A 20,467-nucleotide genomic window follows, 5' to 3' on the forward strand; every position below is an offset into this window, starting at 1 on the left:
TCCCTTCAGAGTCTCATAGACTTTGATGAGGTCCCCTATCAGTTTTCCCTTCTCCAGGTTAAACATGCCCAATTCCCTCATCCTTTTCTCATAAGTGGTCCCATAATCATCTTTTTAGCCCTCTGCTGGACCACTCCAGAGGTTCCTCATGTTTCTTTAGCTGGGAACCCCAGAACAGGAACGCAGCATTCCAGCTTTTGTCTCTCCAGGGCAGAGTGGAGGGCAAAGATAACCTCCCTGACCACACTCTTCCCAATGCAATTTCTAATTTGGCACAGCCCAAACCTTTATGCATTCATGATTTCCTAGTGTCACATTTTTTATTAGGGACTCAAAAGAACAGTCATATTTTTCTGCAAATAATGGTGAAAATATCCCAGACTGGTTCAATTTAACAAGTGCTAAGAGTGATTGGATGTTGTTAGCACCATGCAGAGACTATTTCTTAAATACTGTTTGCCAGATGCAAAATGCAAAATGTCTGAAATAATCATATTTTTCATAGGCTAAGAATGCTGTCTCCCACTGAGTAGGAAACACATGTAGGTGCAAAAGGTTGGGAAGCTTACAACAGCTGATTTTAGCCCTTTATATACATATATATTTATGTATATTTGAGTACATAAACTTTAAATAATCTAAGATTTTATGACCAACATGTTTTAAGAGAGAAACATAATTGCAGTTTTTCAGTCAAATTTATTTTATATGTACAAGCTCTAACCTTCATTTCATTTGCTGAATGGGTGGGTCATGACTCATTAACATAATCTCTCCAAACTCTACGAGCCTGGGTGTCTTTCCTAATGATACTCCTTGTTTCATGCATTCATACAGTGACAGTTGAGAAAAATGCTTATTCTTTGAAAGGTCAGTGTACAGCTTAATCTACATCAGAGCAATCAGTTTCTGCAGAGCTTATTGCTGAAACATAGTTTTTAACCTTTTTACATCTCAGCTTTTCAGTCTTCTTTTCACTTACTGCTCTCTGGACTGACACAACAGCTATTTGACATTAAAGTTTGAATCTTCTCTCCAAAATGCTAAATTTGGTAAGGTCAGGAGTACAACTGCTCTTCCTTATTCTCAAGAGTATTTTAATGAAAGACCAGCATTACACAGCTCAGTGCTAAAAGGATTATAGAAATTGCAGACCAAAGCACTCCCAACCCTGTTTTATGCAGAGAATCAAAGCCAAAAGTGGTTTGTTTTGGTTTTCTTTTTTTTTTTTTTTCCATTACAAATAACATTTGCATCCCATCATTACTGGACAGAAGCCCAAGAGGTCTATCTATCTACCCACCTGCAGTATTGTTTTCCTGCCATTTGCCATCAGACTGTAGTCAATAAGCAACTCAGGGCAGAACAGAACTTGCTCAGTGCAGAGTACACAATCAGCACTGAAAGCAATCAGATTAACATTCCTCTGCCTTAAGGCCTTTGAAACAGTATTGTGCTTTTGAGAATGTTTCATGCTGAATATGCACACACACACCAGAGGAATACACACTCTTGTAAAAACACACTATTTTGATGTTGAAAGTTTACTCAAGACAGCTAGAGACATCATTTATGTGGGCCAGACATAGATGTGCAGACATCTAATAAGGGAATCAGTAGAAAGGCAGTGAACCCATAGAACGCAACCACAGGACTCTACTTGAAATTTATTATGTGAATTAAATAATACAGTTCAAAACCTTTTCACATCACTTTGCTGTTCTCCCTTGGCACAAGAGAATGAATTAGACAGCTGTCACCTTGTCTGTAAATAATGTTCAAAGCTAATTTCTTTGAAGATGTTCCTTTATGTGCATTTCAGTAAGATGAATGTAGATAATTAAATATTAAGATATTTAAATCAAGTTGAATATAGTCAGTAGCTGAAGTAAATTACTACCTTGTACTGAACCTTTATCACACGAATCTTCTTATTTTGTTTTGTTTTGTCTTACTCTATTCAGAAAGAAATGTCAATGAACTGTGATTAGTACTGGATAAGATGTTCAGATGACAGCCTCTTTTTCGTCAAATTTGAAAAATGCTTCCCTGATTTGTGCCTTGCTGGACATGGCATAAGGTGAAGAATGTGAGTATCATATTCTTAGGTGAGATTGTATTCTGTGCTCTGTACCTGGAATAAGTTACTGAGCAAAACGATGGAGTAAAAGCCTGTCTGAAGTCAGGGGAAAAAATAGAAGCAACACTCTCTGTACAAAGAGTAACACCAAGGAAAAGGATGACCCCAAGGCCAGAGAGAAACATCAGAGAAAATTCAGTGAGATTTTTAATGCCCATGGAGAGGCAATCAGGGCATTGGTTTTTAATATTCCAATTCCACATCATCATTGTCAAAGGGAGCTTTATCACTGGGCTTTGCCTGATTCATTAAATCTAACATACCACGGCTTTGCCTTGGCAGGAGGAGATGCTGAGGTAGCTGCACCAGACCTGAGCCTGTGCTCCCAGTTCTGACAGACCATTAAGCTATATTTGCTGGATTTATTGCTTAGACTGTCAAATATGTTTGCCCCATGACAAGCAATATGAAGCATTAACAGATTAGGAAATGGTTCAGCATGAACTCAGGAAAGTAAATATGGTTACTTTTTACTCCATGAATTTTATTCTATGCACTTGAGCATTCACTACTTAAGTATTTCAGGGACACAAATCACTTGCATCCACAGCCCATCAGTGTGACCTGAGTCTAGAGCAAGCCAGACACCTCTCACTAACGAAAATAAAATTTAATTCATATTTACTGACATTGACACTAACATGGAGAGAGGAAGATGAGCTTGTGTATAAGCTCTCAATTGAAGAAGAGCTATATAGAGATAAGAATGACTGAGCTGTGCCAAAAGTGGCACTGTTTTTCCCCTATTTCCAAGTTGTTTTGTGTACCATACATTGTTATATCAAATCATCCCACATGCAGTCTGGTTTATTTTGATTTTTTAAAAGTCTCTCCATGGGTCAGGAGTTAGAACATACTTGAAGGACATATTTAAAAATCACAGGACAGAGTCTCTCCTACATTTGCATACCATTTCTGCTACCTGTAGCCTGTACATCAGTGGAGGAAAATTGAAGTGGGTAATGTAAGGGTATAGTGAAAACTAAAAGACTGTATAAAACCAAGAAATTTTATGTATTTCTTAGCAGCTCATTTGCATGCAACTTAAAAATGCAGTACTTCTTCAAGCATATATTTTTCTTGTAAGGAAGATGTAGCCTCATTTTGCAACAACACTGCTACACTGCAACACATTGGCAGCCTTTACGTTTCAGTAATTAAGTTATTTATTGGAGAACTACTCTATAAATTCCCCCACAAACAGGCAGTAAAAAAAAGCATATACATGCATGGTGCATAGCTGATTTACAGGGGCTGGTCTCCTTTAAGTTATGTAGCAAAATAATGATTCCTTCAAGTTAGATGGCTGGGTTTAGTGACATGGGTACTAAACAGGAATGCCTCCTAGAAAAAGATATGTTGCTGGTTGCCATTGCTCTTTGCAGCATAAAAACTGCCACAAACATACTGAAAGAGGGATCTGTTTTCTCTTTTAGCTAGCTGTTCTTGCAAAGTTGTGAGTGGAATACCAAGCATGTTTGCAATTAAAGATAACACACAAGTAATACGCCATTCTTCTGTGTTATCATTTCACCTACAAAACCCCAGAGTAAAACAGCAAAAGAAACACATATAGTGCTGTTGATGGGATTTTCTCTGCCTGAATTACATCTTAGAGAAAACAAAAATTTTGAGCATGGATCCTAACAAAAAATAAATGAGATTCAATTTACTTCTGCTGTCTGCTCAGAACTCTTCTCTAATAGGTGTAAGAAAAAAGTGCAGAAATAAACTTCTCCTGGACAACCATTACCTACAATTATTTTCTAGGACAATGGGGCTGCCTGTAATCTCTACTCACTGTCCACAGTGGTCTTCAAACCCTCCGAGAGCATGGAAACTTTCAGGTATTCCCATTCCAAAAAGGCCAGGCCAAGGGAGTGATAAGGTCTCCATCTGACTCCTGTGAGCATGTGGGTGAGAGGGGCCCAATAGGAAGATGTGTTCTTTTTGTAAAACATCACATTTGCACACAAGACCTGAAAATTTTTCTTGGAAGAAGCAGGGAGATGTTAATATCTTTCAGAGAGAATGAAAAAGAGATACATATTATCATGAAAATTTAAACTGACAAAAATGTTTTTAAGAAAGATCTGCTCTTTCACATAACCTGTTGGGACTTCTTGAGTATTTTTCAGCAAATCTCCCTGTCATAGCCATGCCTTGCTCATCAAACCATGCAGAAGTAGGAATGGCTGGATGAGGCTGTTAAGTCTGTCCCACCACACTGAACCATGAGATCGGGCTTTGGTCCAGATATTGTCCAGCCTTCAGTGTGGTTATGTGCACAGGCTCGTGAGCCTCCATTGTCTTCTGTAGAGCAAAGACTGCATGGCATGACTCAGGAATAGTCCCTTGGCATCCAACTCAGAGAACAGACTAGGTAGTCTTATGAATAAGGATTATTTTACCATTGTCACCTCTCACTTCTTCCACATTAAGTAACCATAGCTTTCCTTTTTGGTTCCAAAATCTATTAATTTGTGACCGTCGAATTGTAATTTGTCAATGCTTCGGAATATTTAGATGAAGGATTTTCTTCTGATCAGTCTTTGTATTTTAATCAGATGAGAACACGCAGTTTTTCTGGTTGTGTTCCAGTAAGGAGCCCCCATACCTATTGTTTAACTAGAAAAATATGAGAGCCAGTTCATTACATTCCAATTTATTAACAGCCCCTAGTAACTCCTGATGGGAACCTGGCATGGGTTTTCACAGGAGCACAATAGCACTCTGGTATGTAACATCTTTTAGACACTATAATGGAAAAGACCATGGCAATTTTATGTGGACTTTATGGAAAATAATGACATACAGAAAATGTATGAGTAGCACTGTCAATGAAACTCTACAATCAGATTATTTTTCTACCAGGCTCTAACTCCTGCTTCATGATGCATAGCATATATCACAACCTAGTATTTCCCAGAAGAGCCCATAACAGTGAGAACTATTGATTAAATGTTAACCCCTTGACTCAGAAAGTTGAAATTTCACAAAGTACATCCCATTACCAGCAATGGTAATATGTTGAGACAGATCAACAATTCCAAACCGTTGCCGTATAATGCATTTTTATCTGTAGATTTGAATTTATATTTAAATAGTTCAGATTTTTTTTTTTTCTGCATATGAAACAAATACACTTTGGAAATATAGCATTGGATGTTGGTATTACATGCACACACATATATTTATATAGTAGTGACAAAATATTGTTTGTAAATTAGCAAATAGAAATATAAATATCAATCTGCATATGAATTCCAAACATACTGTTATGCTAAAATATGTATGTGTGTTTTCAACTACTCACACATTTGCATTAGCATTCTATAATAACTGGTTATTTCCATATATAATTATGGGAATTGCATAAATTCTCTAAGTATATAAATGTGGATATAATGTATTTCTTTTTTACCTTAAAGCAAGATACTTTATTCTGAATTTCTTTACTGGTTTTCTTTCTGAAATTCAACTTCTCCCTGGCAATTTTTTTTCCTAAAACCTTGGAACCTTATCTGTAAAACAAGCTCACATGTTTTTATTTTTCTAATGAAATATTTATGAGACATAGGATTTTCTTTATCTAAAGAAAATATATAATTGAAGTCAGAAAACATTCAGCTCCTACAAATATAATTGGCAAATTTAGAAATAGGCAATTCTCAAAACATCCATTCAGATGAAATCTCAGGGGTTCACACAGCAGAGCAAAACCTCAAGGCAAAAAAACACCTTTCCGGGTGGATACTTTTGATTTCATGATGCAACAATGAGTTTATTTACAGTGCCTTATACTAATAATGCTGTCAGACAGATGACTTCAAAAAGAAAACCATAAATTGTATAGAACTCAATCAAAATATTGTGTCTTTGTCCACTTAGTTTGGTTATTTTTTCTTTATTTAATAAAAAACTAATATTGCTGACTGTTAGCTTTACAATTAGTTTCATCAGCACTCAAAGATGCTTAAATGTCTGTTTTCACTGGAAGTCGCTCCTTGAATATATCATGGGATAGATGTATCTACATTTCCCGGTGTCACTGAATCAAGACACAGCACAGTAAGTCAGTGTGTAATACACTGCTGCATCTGCCTCAGAAATATTTGTAGGACATCCAAAAGCCATCTTCAGCAAGAGTGTTGCAGTCAGGGGCTCTGTGCATCAAACCCATGTTTATGCAGTAATCCATGAAGTTATTCCTTTGGAAAGTCCTGAGCAAAGGTAGAACATCACAACAATATGATGCCTCTCGTTTGTCAGGAGCAGTGTAAAACCCAAGCACTGTATTAAATAAAGAGGGAACTTATGAGAGGTCCTGCAGAGTTTTACCTTTCATTACATGGGAGTTCCACTGTAGTGGAGTCTATGGACTTGTGATTTTATGGACTGTGCCTATGATTTCTTATTTTTTATCTATATCTATTCAATCAATTGCTTTAATTTACTCTCTGTGCAGGCTGCAATGTATTGTTTATAAGTTTTCAGTCCTTGCAAGCATTATAGGGCAATATTTGTCACAGGGAATTACTATGTCCAGCAGCACTATTTGGGCTCTTGTGCCCATCTGGTGTGTGCCCCCTCAGCCAGCACTTCTTGGGATAAGGGATATTTTTTGACATTATGCAAAAAAGAAGGGAATAGTGGTCAGAGGCTGTTTTACATTTTTAAAAGTCTGGGTATATTGTTCATAAGCATACTGTAAATATTGAACATTACAAGGGTCCAGTGTAGTCAATGTAAAAAATTGCAATGAATAGCAAATCCATAGGCCAAAAAAAAAAAAAAAAAAATTGATGTCACTGCACAAATATAACTTGAGATTTTGTCAAAAATGGTATCACAAAAAACAGCTTGCATTTCCTACTGTATATCTTTGAAGCCTATGCTAGCTGAACAGCATTGCACACATAGGAAAACCAGGCACACTATGCCTCAGTTCCTTTTCTTCCTCTTGTCCTCTGTGTTGGGAAATCAGTCACATTACTTACTCGCCAGTAAGTTCACTGTGCATATGGAAAGGTCAAAGGCAAGGCACGAGAAGAAGGTTGCTGGGTGCATTTTTCAGTGTGGACAACTTTCTTGGTCTGAGCCTGTTAGATCTCCACTGCTTATATGTGTAACCATCAGAATAAAACAGGTGCCCTGGATCTCCCTCTCCTGGCCCAGAGAATGGCCACCTCCAGCTCTCTCCTTCCACTTAATATTTAAGGATTAAATTATGCACTCAAGAAGTGGGAAGACTCAGGGTTTAGGTTCCTCACAGCCATCATTTCCCTGAAAAATGCCAAGGCATGTCTGGAAATGTCCTTGGAAATTTCTCTCACCATCAGACTGTGATTCAGCTGTGATGTTTGGTTCTCCATCTGACCCCTGAGAAAGGGATGGTAAAGTGATGGAGCTGTAAAGAGAAGGTAAAATGCAGGAAGGAGCCCAGCACTCTGAACTCTTTGCTGTCATGCTGCAGAGAGAGAAAACACAAATGTGTTCCAGAAGGGAACAGCCTAATTCATGAATGACAGATCCATCAGAAGGCAAACACAGGAACAACTTCACCTTACCAGAAAGTCTTCAGATCAGGGAGAAGATGAAAGGATATGCATTTTAGAATAGATGGACAGCAGAGTGTTTCCATATTTATATTCTTTATCATGCTTTTCCCTGGACATTGGTAGTGCTGGGTTATGCACAATCTAGGTTTGAACCACAAGAGCTGTTCTAATGGCCCTTCTTGTGCAGGGGAAATGGCTCCAGCTCCCAGCCTTCTTTATGTTTTTTATGTTAAATAGTTATTGACAAGAGGGAGTGGGGGATATCACACAGCATAAATAATCCCACAATCAAGATCAGCCTCTAGTAAAAGCTGAAAATATGCACAAGAGAAACACCTATGAACGAGGGGAGTCAGTTCATTCTCAGCACTATATGAAATCTTAGTGGTCTGGGTGTCCTTTGAAATATGCCAATAGATGCCATTTTGGCTGGCTGCAGCTCTGGTCACAGGGAACAGAGGACAACATTCATTTCACATAGACTGCTAAACAGCTGACAGATGGTAATGACTTCATGTCACAGGTGACCCGAAGGTGAAGGTCTCCATATCTCATTATGCAGCCCCTTAGCTGTCCAGTAATCCCAAGCACTTTTTGTCAGGCTCACGCTTCTATGTGTGGGAAAAGAGCATTCAGTCATGTGCGCTATTTGTCTTCCTTTGCAAGATCCTTCCTTCAGGATGGGAAGCCCCTCAGGCTTTTTGGGACTGAGATACCATGTTTGGAAGGTTATTTTCATCAGCTTGTAAAGCTTGAAGCAAACATCACTACTCCCAATCACACAGAGCTCTAATTGAAACCATTCCCAGTAGCTCTGTATCTACATATACACATCCTGATTATGACAAAGCTCATGAATAATCACTGGTGTGAACTTGTTCCTCATTGTCACAAGTTCAGGAAAGCAATGGGGATCCAATGGCATCACCCGATCCCTCTGCAGGGCAAAGATGACAAAGTTCCTATTTTCTAAAAATAATTACATAGCCCAGTGTGAATTTGTGCAGCAAAGGACACCAGGATGACTCACAAGCACAGAGATTATGAAAATGTATTCATGCTGCAGCATTAGGATTAGGACAGAGTGAAGTTGTAAATATTCAGCTTCAGCTCAGGTTTCACCTCAGCTCTTCAAATTTCTGGCTAACTTCATTTGCAGAATTAACTCAGCATTGTTGTTTCCTTAAGCACACAAAAAAATACTCCTTTCTAAAATCTTTTAAATGCGATGCAGAAAACTCTTCTGCTTTAGGTTCTGTGCTCTCCCTTCCTTGCTAACATATGTGGTTTACAAAGGAGGAGAATATGTCAGGCAATTTCTCTTTTCTGACCTTATGAATCTAAAATGAGATGGTTTCATTGTCTTTCTTTATCCACACTGTAATTGCAGTTCCTGGTCTATTTCTAGAATGCACCTCTCTGGGGATCCAAACACAATCACAGTGTATTAGAATATTTCAATGCTTTTGTTTTCTTCATGGCTCTTGTAATGCTTCCTTTCATATTCCTGATCCTCACTGGCACATACAGGAGTACCTCCACTGAAGTCAATGAAATGTCATTTATTTTTTGCCTGCTGAGGATTTGATCCGAGACCTTTAGCTTTATCTGTGTTGTACCACAGCTGAACAGTTTACTGTATTTTTTTTTTGCTCTCTTGAAGAGCAAAAATACATATAGTTCTATATGTAAACTTCCTATTAAACAGACATGTAAAACTTCTGACTGTTATTATACAACATAAAGGGAGTATAAATATAAGAATATTTATATAATATAATATAAGAATATTATTTTCAGTATCATTAATTGATAAAACTGGAAAATGGTACAGAGTGAAATTTTATCTCAGGAAAGGATGGAGATCAATAACAGTCGTGGTATTTTACCAGAAAATTGAGATTATTTCTATTGGTTACTTCAATCTTCTGTAAAAACTCTTTTAAAACCATCAGCAGGTAGAATTTAGATTAAAATCTGGTCAAACTTGGTCTGTGTGTTTTAATAGACATTTGAATTATTTTTTTCTGTTATCAGTACAAATGAATGCTTTGGAGACATTGCTATAACAATAAGCTTCTTACCTTGAAAATTATATTTAGGAAAAATGTTGATTTCAGTTGCGAGATAAAGCATTGTTTTTTAAAATACAGATATTTTTGCCTGCTCGTTATACAGCTACTGTTGCTACTGTTTAGGGTTTTTTTTTTTAATTCTTAGTAGTGGGTCTGTATATATGTAATGCCTAAAACTGATGTGCCACAGGAAAAAAAGACATACACACACACACACACACACACACACACACACACTCATATATATATATATATATATATATATATATATATATATATATATGTTCAAAATTTTACTCTGGTCTCTTTCAATGATAGTAAATCTAAACCAAAATGCTTTCAATCACAATTTTTTTCTTTGACAGTTTTGATTTAAATGGCTACACAATTCAAAGTGCCCTAGAGCTTCTGTATACTATTTTCTAAGAAATTGTTTTGCCAAAATTTTTCGACCAAGTGTGTTCAAGATGCAGAAGAGGTAGCTGATAATTATGACTGGAATAATATAAAAAGAATAATTTTTTTGTCCCATAAAGATAGCCAGGCAGTGGAGCAGGCTGTCCAGAGAGGGTGTGAAATACCCATCCCTGCAGACTCTGAAGATTTGACTGATCTCACAGCTGTCCAGATTTTGGGCAGGAGTTTGCACGGCAGATTCCTGTGGCCCCTTCCAACCTAGGCTGTCCTACTATCCTCCAGTCCTAGGAAATTTGAATTATGTTGTAGAGCTACCAATGCTTTCCAATTTAACCAAGGAGTTAATGTGGTACAGATCAAACTTTTTTAAAATTTTGGTCCCTCATGGAATGTTGTTTCCTTACTGGAGTTACCAGTTGGAAGTGCTGTAACAGGATGGATATATTAATGACATTCTTCTGAGAAAAGTATAAACTCAAAGCAGTCACTGCAGAGTCTTCTGGAAGCTAGCTAACTACAACCTCCAATGCAGAAATTGTAGGAGGCTAGTGAAATGTCATGAAGAGTGTGTTACTATGATCTATAATTTTTTTTTATTTATTTATTGTAGGGTCAAAAGAAAACAAGAATATAGATATGCCATTAGGGGAGAAAGAACAGACAGGCTCAGGAGTTACCGGCCTGGTACAGCCCTCATTAAATCATGTGATGCATAGCTATAGATCAGTCTCTAGTAACGTAGCCTTCCAAAGTCAGGCTCACTACCACGATTTTAACACTAAATGTGAACCATCATAAAGAAATACCACATATGTATTGTTTTCCGCTTCAAAAATGCCTGACTGTTTTGTGCTCTGTCTTATTAATATTTATAAAAACATCACATGAACACCTAGAAATTATTTAATATGATCTTAGCAACTTGTCCAGGATGCTCCAGTTTAATGGACTGGGCAGCTTTAAACCTTTTTACAAAATGCTGTGTGCAAAAAAAAAAAAAAAGAAAAAAATACAAAATGATAACCAGCAGAAGTGAAATCTATGATGTTTTTAGATTAAAATCTATTTCATTTTTTCTGCCTAACTTTTGGAACGCTCTACAGCTTTAAATTTTCCAGAAGTATAACATTTTGAAATGTATTATTGAATTTTATTACAGTGCCCACAAGTATACCTGCAGCACAAAAATTTGCAAGAAGAAGAGAGTGAGGGAAGATAGAGAAAGAAGTGTAGGGAAAGGCACAGATTATTCCCACTGACAAAAATGATGAAATGCTACTCATTCAATTTTGATACATTAAGAAAAAAAAGAATATCAATGTTCAACAACAAAAAATATTTTACTCCATACCTTATCATTTCATCTGAAACCCTGAATAAACTTTATGTATGTATCTCCAGTTTACAACCAGAATTGATTCATCAACTTTTTTCTTTAACATTTTTAAATTTACCATTTACAATTAATATGAGATACTTCATAGAAGTATCTCATGAGATAGAACATAAGAATTTCCACATAAGAATTTCCAAAGACAGTAAACAATTTTCCCATCCAAATGCCAGGCAATTCAAAGAGATTCACTGGCCCAACACAGGCCACTGAGAGTCTGCCAGCAGACCTTTGGTACAAGACTAATCACCCAGAAAAGACCAGGAGAGCAGACTAGGCTCATGCAGTTATTGATCTACAGCCAGCAGCTCTTGTGTTTGACAAGGTGCTTTGCAGCTAAATAAAACACAATCAGAGCATATAAGCAGATATTTAGATTAAGGCATTGGCCCCAGCATTAACAAGGATGTGTTAAGGTTAAATTCAAGTCATCACTATAATGTGGTGTATTAGCAAGTTCTGTTAATTCCCTTAATTATCAGGTGCTGAGCAGATAAGGTGGTGTTCAAGGCCACAACCTATGGTTAAAAATTGAAAGGATAAATCTTTGAGAAAAGAGTTAACTATAATTGTTTGTAATGTATAATGGGCTTTCTGCAATGAATATAAGACACTTTGAAGACTAGATAAACCAGGGAAATGACAGTGTGGGGAACAGTGTATCACCTCAAGCACTATAAGGTCCTCTGTGATTTGAAGTGATTGAGAATGAGGTGTCTCTGATATGTTTTGTCTTTTTTAGTTTTAAATCTGTGCTTGCTCCCACTGTTAAGCAAAGGCAAATGCTGATATTTGCAGTGCAGGTTTTCCTCACAGAATGTAAAGGGCAACTGAGGTAAACTGGGACACAAATTATTTGTTGAAAATTTCTCAACTGCAGCATTTGTTTTAAATGTGTGTCTTACTCCTTTCACCTCAGTGCAGACTGAATGTTCATCAATGTACTGCTTATTGATCTTGTTCTCATATACTGAACCAAAGCACTGTATTATCACAGAACTTTGTCTTGCCTTTACTGCGATTACAACACACTGAAAATTCCATGTCTCTAAGAGATCATACCATGATCTGGTAATGAACAGGGAAATCATATAAACAAAACACTCAGGAGTTGTGGAATTGAGAATATTCACAAAGAACTGAGCTTCAAAATACCTTTTGGACATCACAAAAAAACCTCTTTGCATCATGTTGTGTCTTTCTCTGACTAAAGGTAATAAAAATTCAGAGCTGTTTAAGTGAAGCACATTTCTAATACCACAGTCCACTGAGCTCCATAACACCATCTTGATTTGATTTCTCGTGTTCCACATTTACTAATCACCCAGTTGGGTCTGGTAGGTAACAGAAATAGTGTTTATGGGTGAGAAAGGCTGCAAACAGCTCTTGTCCTTGGGAAGCCATTCACTGTACTTGTATTCCTCATATGCTCTCCTCTATCATATTCAAGAAGATGCTCACAGGTACAATATCTTCAATTGCTACTTTGGTTTCAGGGCTAAAAAGCTTTCCTTTTTCACACAGAAAATGCACTACACCTATGTATTACTGAGTAACTTCCAGAAAATATTTTGCTGAACAGTTCTGTGTCATGAGTGCGCAGGCACGTCTGATATTGGACAAAGACATAAGTGATGCTTAAAGAATTGGGAAAATGTGCTATAGGGACAAGTACCTGTAGGGTGTAAGTGTAACAGTGATGGGTACAGAGAAATAAATCAGATAGTGGTTTCACAAGAGATTTTGTTTCTATCTGCGTGGCACCACTGCAAAGAGGCCACAAAAAATATTTTGCCTAGCAGACTGCCTCCTGCCATGGAATAAAACTGTTCAGACAAGATCTCACATCTAGGCTTTTTTACCATTCTCATTTTTTCCTCAATCCAGATACCCCTTTGACATGTTGCTAAGCCTTTATTTGAGGTGAAAGGAAATAAAACCTAGAAGGAGGAAGATATTGCTCAAGCGTATAAGGAGACAGCATGGCAGAAGGAAGAAAGATGAATAGTAGCAAATTGAGTAGATAAATTGCAAGTCAAACATAGCTGATGAATCATGGTGTAAAATATTTGTAACTTGATACCTATAAGAAAAGAGAGGTATTCCTCATTACCTCATCTCTCTAGCATGGTGTAAAGATGCTGTCTTAGCAGTAGAGCAGTAGACTGAATATTTTCAGGGTATTTATGAGCTGGATCATATGTTCTGTATGAAAAAAAAAAAAGATCTATAAATAAGACGTAATTGATCTACATATTCTTTTGAAAATGTGTTTTTCTTTCTGTTGTGTGGTCTATGCTCCTCCTTCCCAATCAGACAAAGCTCTTCTGTGACTGGTTAACTTTCAGTGGATAGAGGTTTGGATAAGTCATGCCCTCTGCATACTGGCATGTCAGAGAGGGGGTAATGCTAAAGCCCCAGAAAGTGTCTTGACTTTTCACCTCCAGGAAATCCTGCTATTAAATTTAGATGTTTTGAGAAACTCCAAGGACTGCAGGTACTTTTACAAATGGGAAAAAAATCCCCAAAATGAAAATTTTGTTTTCATTGTACAAAATGAGACATCAGTACAGAAAATCAAATGGTGTAAATTGGTTTCATAAAGACATACCCTGATGGGGGCGCAGCCACTGCTTCCCATCCAGTTGATCCATGGGTCTATTCAGAACTCTGGACAGAACCCTCAGAACACACATGCATGGGTTCTTGTTTGGAAAAAAAAATCAGAACTGAGTGTTTTGCTCTTCTAATATTACTGAAAACTCCTTTCAGAGAACGACTTATAAAACAGGCAAGGTCAGATAAGCCTAAAGCAATCAGCTGAATACCCCAGCTGTAGAAATCCTGAGGCCATCCCTTATACAGCAAGTTCTGTTAAAATACAGATTATATCAGAGAAGATATGGAGTTTTGTACTTTAAAACCCTGCCTATTGTGCGAAAGGCATTAGGATTATATCAGTCTAGCTGAGGATTTTATGGAAATTTAGATGATGGCAGATTATTAATGTAGAAGTACCTGTTTTATCAAGAATATCATTTTACATTTTTATCTGAGTTTCATCTTGTGCTATATGTACAGCAGTTGATCAAAGGCTGTGAAGGCATTATATCTTGCCTCACTTATAATTTGTGAGAAAAGATGAGAAGGAGGAGAGAGGAGGGACAGAAGACTATGATCAGAAATAGAAAAGTTTTAAAGTAGATCAAATAAGGATGTCCGTAATAGTTTCCCTTTAATGAAAGGCCTCATTAATCAGCTGTAATGGTGACTAAGAGTGTTGGTAAAACAGTAAATAAGCTGAAGAAAGCAGTCTCCAAGAATAAATGTGTGCTGCATTGCAGCAGACATGTTTCTCATTAGTTTAACTCAAATGTCACTAGTTAATGGGGGAAGCGATTTAGCAACGTCCTATGTGGTAACACTGTGGTTTCTTCATCAGCCTCTCCCTAGGCACCCGACTTGTGTACCTGTGCAACACAACAGAAAACAGGCATTTATGAGTACTTTGCAGACCATAACCTCAACCAAACCAAACAATAAAAAAAGACCCAACTCCCAAAAAAAAATCCCCAAGCAAACAACCAAACTACCAAAAACAGTTAAACAAAAAAACCTCCCCATATAACAAAGGAGCAGAGCATTACATGGAGCTCTGTTACTGCCTCTGCATAAACAACTACCTTTCTTGAAGCCCTGCCAGAAGGATTTAGACTGCAGCACAGCTAGGGAACAGCTGGGAGACAAGCGGATCGATAGCATCCATGGCACTGGTGCAGTGCCTGCCTGAGTCACAGCACCGATGCCTGGCGCCAGACAGGAGCAATGCACACCTCAGTCACTCCCTGCCTGTGGCAACCTGTCCCTCCCCACCACCCAGAACCTGCCCACCTGGCTGACTTGGGTCCTCTTGCCAAGAGAACACTCTTGAGCAGAGAAAATAGCTTAGCTTTTCAGTAGTTCCTTTGGGAATTCCTACAAAACCTCCCATTCCCCTTCAGGGTGCCATACACATGTAATGATAGCAAAAGTGTTGTAGCATCCTCTTGTGCTGACCACAGAGCTGAAAATAACCTGTCCTGTGGCTCCTGTGTGGGCCAGTGGAGTGGGCTGGAGCTGAAGCAGAGACACAGCAAGGGAGCAGAGACAACATCAGGAAAAGTCCCTACACCTAGAGCAGAAACTAGGAAGATTTTTAAATTGTTCCAAGTTTGCTGCTGCCAAAGTCAAGAAACAGGACCAAGGGGAGCCATCTCACAGGTACTTTACATGTCTTCCATATCTGCAACATCAAAAAAGCCCATCCCGCCCTCCCACCCCCATCCCCCCAAATTGGTAAGTGCTGATAAATTAAGTTTTGACTTAATTATTAAATGACTGGTTTTGCTCCACTGTTGAACTCTCTCTGGTTTTTTTCACATATAGGAGAAGAACCCTACTGAGGAGGATTAAGACCTCAGATTTAGGTAATTCTGCTTGCTTTGCTTTTTGCTACTGGAACTTCAGTGAATTCACACCAAGTCCTCTGAAATCACTACTTTGTGGATGTAAAGGAAGCAGGAAAAAACTTCAACACAGTAATTGACAACCATCAGCTAGAACCTTTTACTCCTTCCTTTAACCACAGAATTTGCTTTAGCAATACTGAAGCTGAAGGACAAAAAGTGTATTCAGATCAAAACTTGGCATTAATGAATAAAGGAAAGAAGATAGAAAAAGCACAAACACACCCAGATAGTCCTCCTAATGTATCTTGTCAGCTGTCAGAAATCTTAGTATCCTAAGCCAGTTATTGTATTTTCCTGTTTTTAACGTCCTTTAAGGATCTTTTCATTTCCTATTAATTCCATGAATTGCCATTTGCAGCCACTTATACTTTTAATATCCACAACATTTTGTCGTATAAAGGCAAAAACTTCCCCATACAGGCTCAAATTATGGAAATATTAGAAGACAACTAGTGAAACTGTGAGAAACCAAAAACAAATTTTTCCATGTTTGCTTTTCTTTTCTGTCCTGTGCACCATTTTTTAGTTTCCTTCATTAACTCCTTTTCCAAGTTTAGACATTCCAATCCAATTTATCCTTGCAAGAAGGCAGGCATCCTTATTAGAAGGGCTTGAGTCTCTTACATAATATTTGCTATTTTGCTATTTCCCTAGAGATGTCTAGGGAAAATGGGATTATCTAGTTGTTTTATTTTTGCTCTGTGACTTATTTCACTTTAATATTTCCTTTATTCCCTTCATATCTAGCTCTCTTTTTTTTTTTTTTTTTTTTTTTCTTTTTCTTCCTGTAAAGAAAATGAAAGGCTGAGAGATTTGGAGTGGTTCAGCCTGGAGAAGAGAAGGCTTTGGGGAAGCCCTAAAGCATGTTCCAGTACCTAAAGGGGGCCTACAAGGGTGATGGAGAAAGGCTTTTACAAGAGCATGTAGTGACAGGACAAGGGAGAATAGCTTCAAACTGAAAGAAGGCAGGTTTACATTAGGTATTAGGAAGAAATTCTTTACTGTGAGGCACTGGAACAAGTTTCCTTGAGAAGTTATGGGTTCTTTATCCCTGGAAATGTTTAAGTCCAAGCTGGATGAGGCTTTGAGCAATTTGATCTAGTAGAAGGTGTCCCTGCCCATGCCAGGGCTGGAACTAGATGAACTTTGTCTCTTCCAATCCAAACCATTCTAGATTTCTATGATTCTGTGAAATTGAGAAGAGTAAATTTTCATTCCAGACCTCTCAGCTGCCTGTCCCACCTCTGGGTGCCTGTGCTTCAGAAGGGACTTCATTGATGCAGTGAGAGGATGCAAGCCTCAAACAACCCACAAAGCTGCAACATTTCTGTTCAGTGCTTTATACGAAAATTCTTCAGCTGATTATCAAATTACTCAGCTACACTTTAAAACACTTTTAGATAAGAGCCAAAGAAGAGGCAGTTCTAGCTGCTTTTACAGATATTTCTAATCACCCACCAAGTTTTCCAAGCTATGAGAACAAGCTCTGCTAGAACAGTGAAGTGGCTGAAATTCAGTCATTACACGTGCCAAAGGAAAAATGTACCCTTTCACCTCCAACACTTAGGAACAGGTGGTTTTCACAGACAGCACACAAAACGTCATGTCCTGCTGATTTGGTTTACTAACTATGGAACTAAAAATATTCTTTTTGGCCTGTCAGAACAGCTGATCTTGTAACTCACTTCAAAATCCAAGTGACTTGCACAAAAAATGCCTATACACTGAATAAGTGAAGAAAATATCTGACTGAACTGCAGCTGGAGAATATAGTTTGCTCCTTCTGTCTTTTCCTCCTTTAGAAAAGAGAAGTCTGCTGATATTTACAATTGAACATATTTTTGCTATGTGCTAATGCTAATTGCATGTAACAAATGAGAGCTTCTGCCTGCACACAGGAGAGTTGTCAGCCTGTTGATATTTGCACTCAAAAACTAAGGCAAACTGCTTGCACCCAGATATCTGCCTTTATCTGGATGCATATTTTCTCTTATGTACTCTGGATTAAAACCCTGAGGAAACCTTTAACATGTCAAACAGGAGGAGTTATTATCCTACTTTGAAAAGACTCCTTGAACCTTTTTAACTCTTTTGTATATTTGCCAATGAAAACTGGTAGTGAGCCCAAACAATAACCCCAACTGCAAATCTTTACTAAGTAGCACAGATCTAAAGCATGACAAACTGAGTCAGTAAGCCCTCCAACAGGGTCTGGAGCAAGGGAGTTGCTAAAAGTATCATCTAAATAATCAGAAATTGTATTATTTCCATGCAATTTTATTCTAGGTCCTTCCAATTTCTTCAGCTGTGCTATACACTGGACCAGCAGGCTGCTTTGAAAATCCAGAGTCTGAAACGCAAATTGCTCCAATAATAGAGAAATAGCCCAGAAACCAGTTAACCAACAGCATGCAATCAACCAAATGTAAGGATTTTGCTGTCAGAAGCTTAGACATAGATATCCTCCCTATGATTAATGCATCCTTGCATTTCAGTCAGAAGATCCTCCTCTTTCTGTCCATTTTTGGGCTGTTCCAGTGCAGTCAGCGGCACACCAGAACCTGTCAGGAAAGATCAGCCTGAACTGCAAAGCACTCAGCTCTATAGCATTCATCTCCATTTAGTTCTTCTAATAAAACAGTCTTGGGTTTTGTTTCATTTGGTAGAATTCAAATCTAGCACTGTTATCTGCCAGAGATAAATCTCAAAGCAAAACATTTCCATTTAAATACTTTAGATGCTACATACAGATTTATCTAGATGCTTGCCTGCTTTTTTTCTTTCTTTTTAATTTTCTTTTTTCTGTTTAGAAGGAGAGAAATGCTTAGCTCTATCAGTTTGTGGTGCGGAGAGGAAGAGGCATAGAGCCAGAATATTTCAAATAAGATCACCATCACAAGCTCTGCTCTCTCAGAAGGGAAAAAAAATATTAATGTTGTCTGCAGGTGGGCAAAATTCAATGCTGCCTAGAAAAATGCAAGCAAAACTGCCTTTACCTCTAAGAAAAGTGTCTCCAGCTGCTGCATTATGGTACCAAACAAGTTCCACATGTCAGATGAGAAATGCAGTGTGGTGCTGAAAAAAAGAAATGGCAGGCACCATCTGTATTCTTATAAATTCAGCAGTTGCCTAGAGAGTTGCTGCCATTGAAGGAAGATTGCTTCTCTTCTATTAATAAGGAAACTCAACAAGACTGAAAAGGGCTTGAAGGAGCTGTCATTAGAGAAGTTTACATTCCACAGAGTCTCCCAGCAAAGAGAATGCAGCACTGAAATATGTAGGTACTCACCATCCTGTGACTGCCAAAAATTTCCAGTAGACCTAGTTCTTGAAGATTTCTATTCAAGAAAGGGCTGGGGCAGTAGAAAATCTACAGATTTTTAAAGCAATATTAGGTACTGTTTGGTACAGAGAGGGTCTATAGGTAAATAAGGGGATAAAATGTATATTGGACAATCCTGTATGCAGCAGCCTTGAAATCTGTTCTGTGAAATCACGAAAGTCTTGTTCTGCAGCTGTGCTGTCAGCACATGTAAGATCTTCCAAGGAAGGACCACCCATCTGTGTCCATGTTCCTCCAGCTGATAGGAAGTGTTGTGAAATGGCAGGAAAAGTAAAAGGGTTGGTGAGGAAATCCGCAGTAACCACAGGACACAGCATGGTGCATTAGAAGATGTGGATTTGCTTGTGGATGTGAGGGAAGAGAAGGGGTCTGAGGTCCCGTTCAATGGACTCTGTGGCTTTCATCAGCTGGGAATGCCAGCCTGGGTGCTGCTGCCTTCTCCCCACACAGTGTCCCATGAAAGAGAATGAACTTCTGCAGAGTGGCATGGAGGTGAATATGCCAAGCAGCTCATTAGCACAATGCTGGTGCATTGTTCATTGTTAAGATGCCAGTTCCCATTTTCAGCCTGGAGGGTATGCAAAGGGCAGGTAAACAGTTAATGAGCACAGTCCTTTGAATTAAGCAGCTGAATCTGTGCTGAACTTTTAAATCTTTTATAGCTGCGATATTTCAGAGTCCTAAAAATGAATCAGAACATCTGACAGGTATGCCATGAAGTTCCACATACACACTGTGCCAAGATTTAGCACTGAGGATTTACCTTCTGATATGCTGACAAAGGAAAAATGTTTTATGCAGAGGTTTGTGGGCTATTTTGCACCTAAAAGAAAATGGTAAAATTGAGCTTTTTACTGTTGCTTTTCTCACATAGAAAAATTCCACTGAAATACATGCAATGGTTTCCCAGTATTATCACAAGCAAAAGGTTACTTCATCAATAAAATAATGTTGGCACTCAAAGGCTTAATATATACATTACTGACAAGGTAGTGCTCAAGGTCAATATTCAAATACAGTCAGCAGTGTC

At 38.1% G+C, this 20,467-nt stretch overlaps 1 long non-coding RNA gene across 1 annotated transcript in view; it reads right to left on the reverse strand.

Moving 5' to 3' along the window:
• The window catches only part of LOC115494925 (uncharacterized), a 31,729-nt gene extending 12,205 nt beyond the window's left edge, over positions 1–19,524 (reverse strand). The window contains exon 1 of the long non-coding RNA XR_012055422.1: positions 19,384–19,524. This is a non-coding gene — a long non-coding RNA (uncharacterized lncRNA). The remainder of the gene's footprint in view (positions 1–19,383) is intronic.
• Between the last annotated feature and the right edge of the window lie 943 nt (positions 19,525–20,467).

The sequence above is a fragment of the Taeniopygia guttata genome, chromosome 4 (assembly GCF_048771995.1).
Source record: "Taeniopygia guttata chromosome 4, bTaeGut7.mat, whole genome shotgun sequence".
Lineage (NCBI taxonomy): Eukaryota > Metazoa > Chordata > Aves > Passeriformes > Estrildidae > Taeniopygia > Taeniopygia guttata.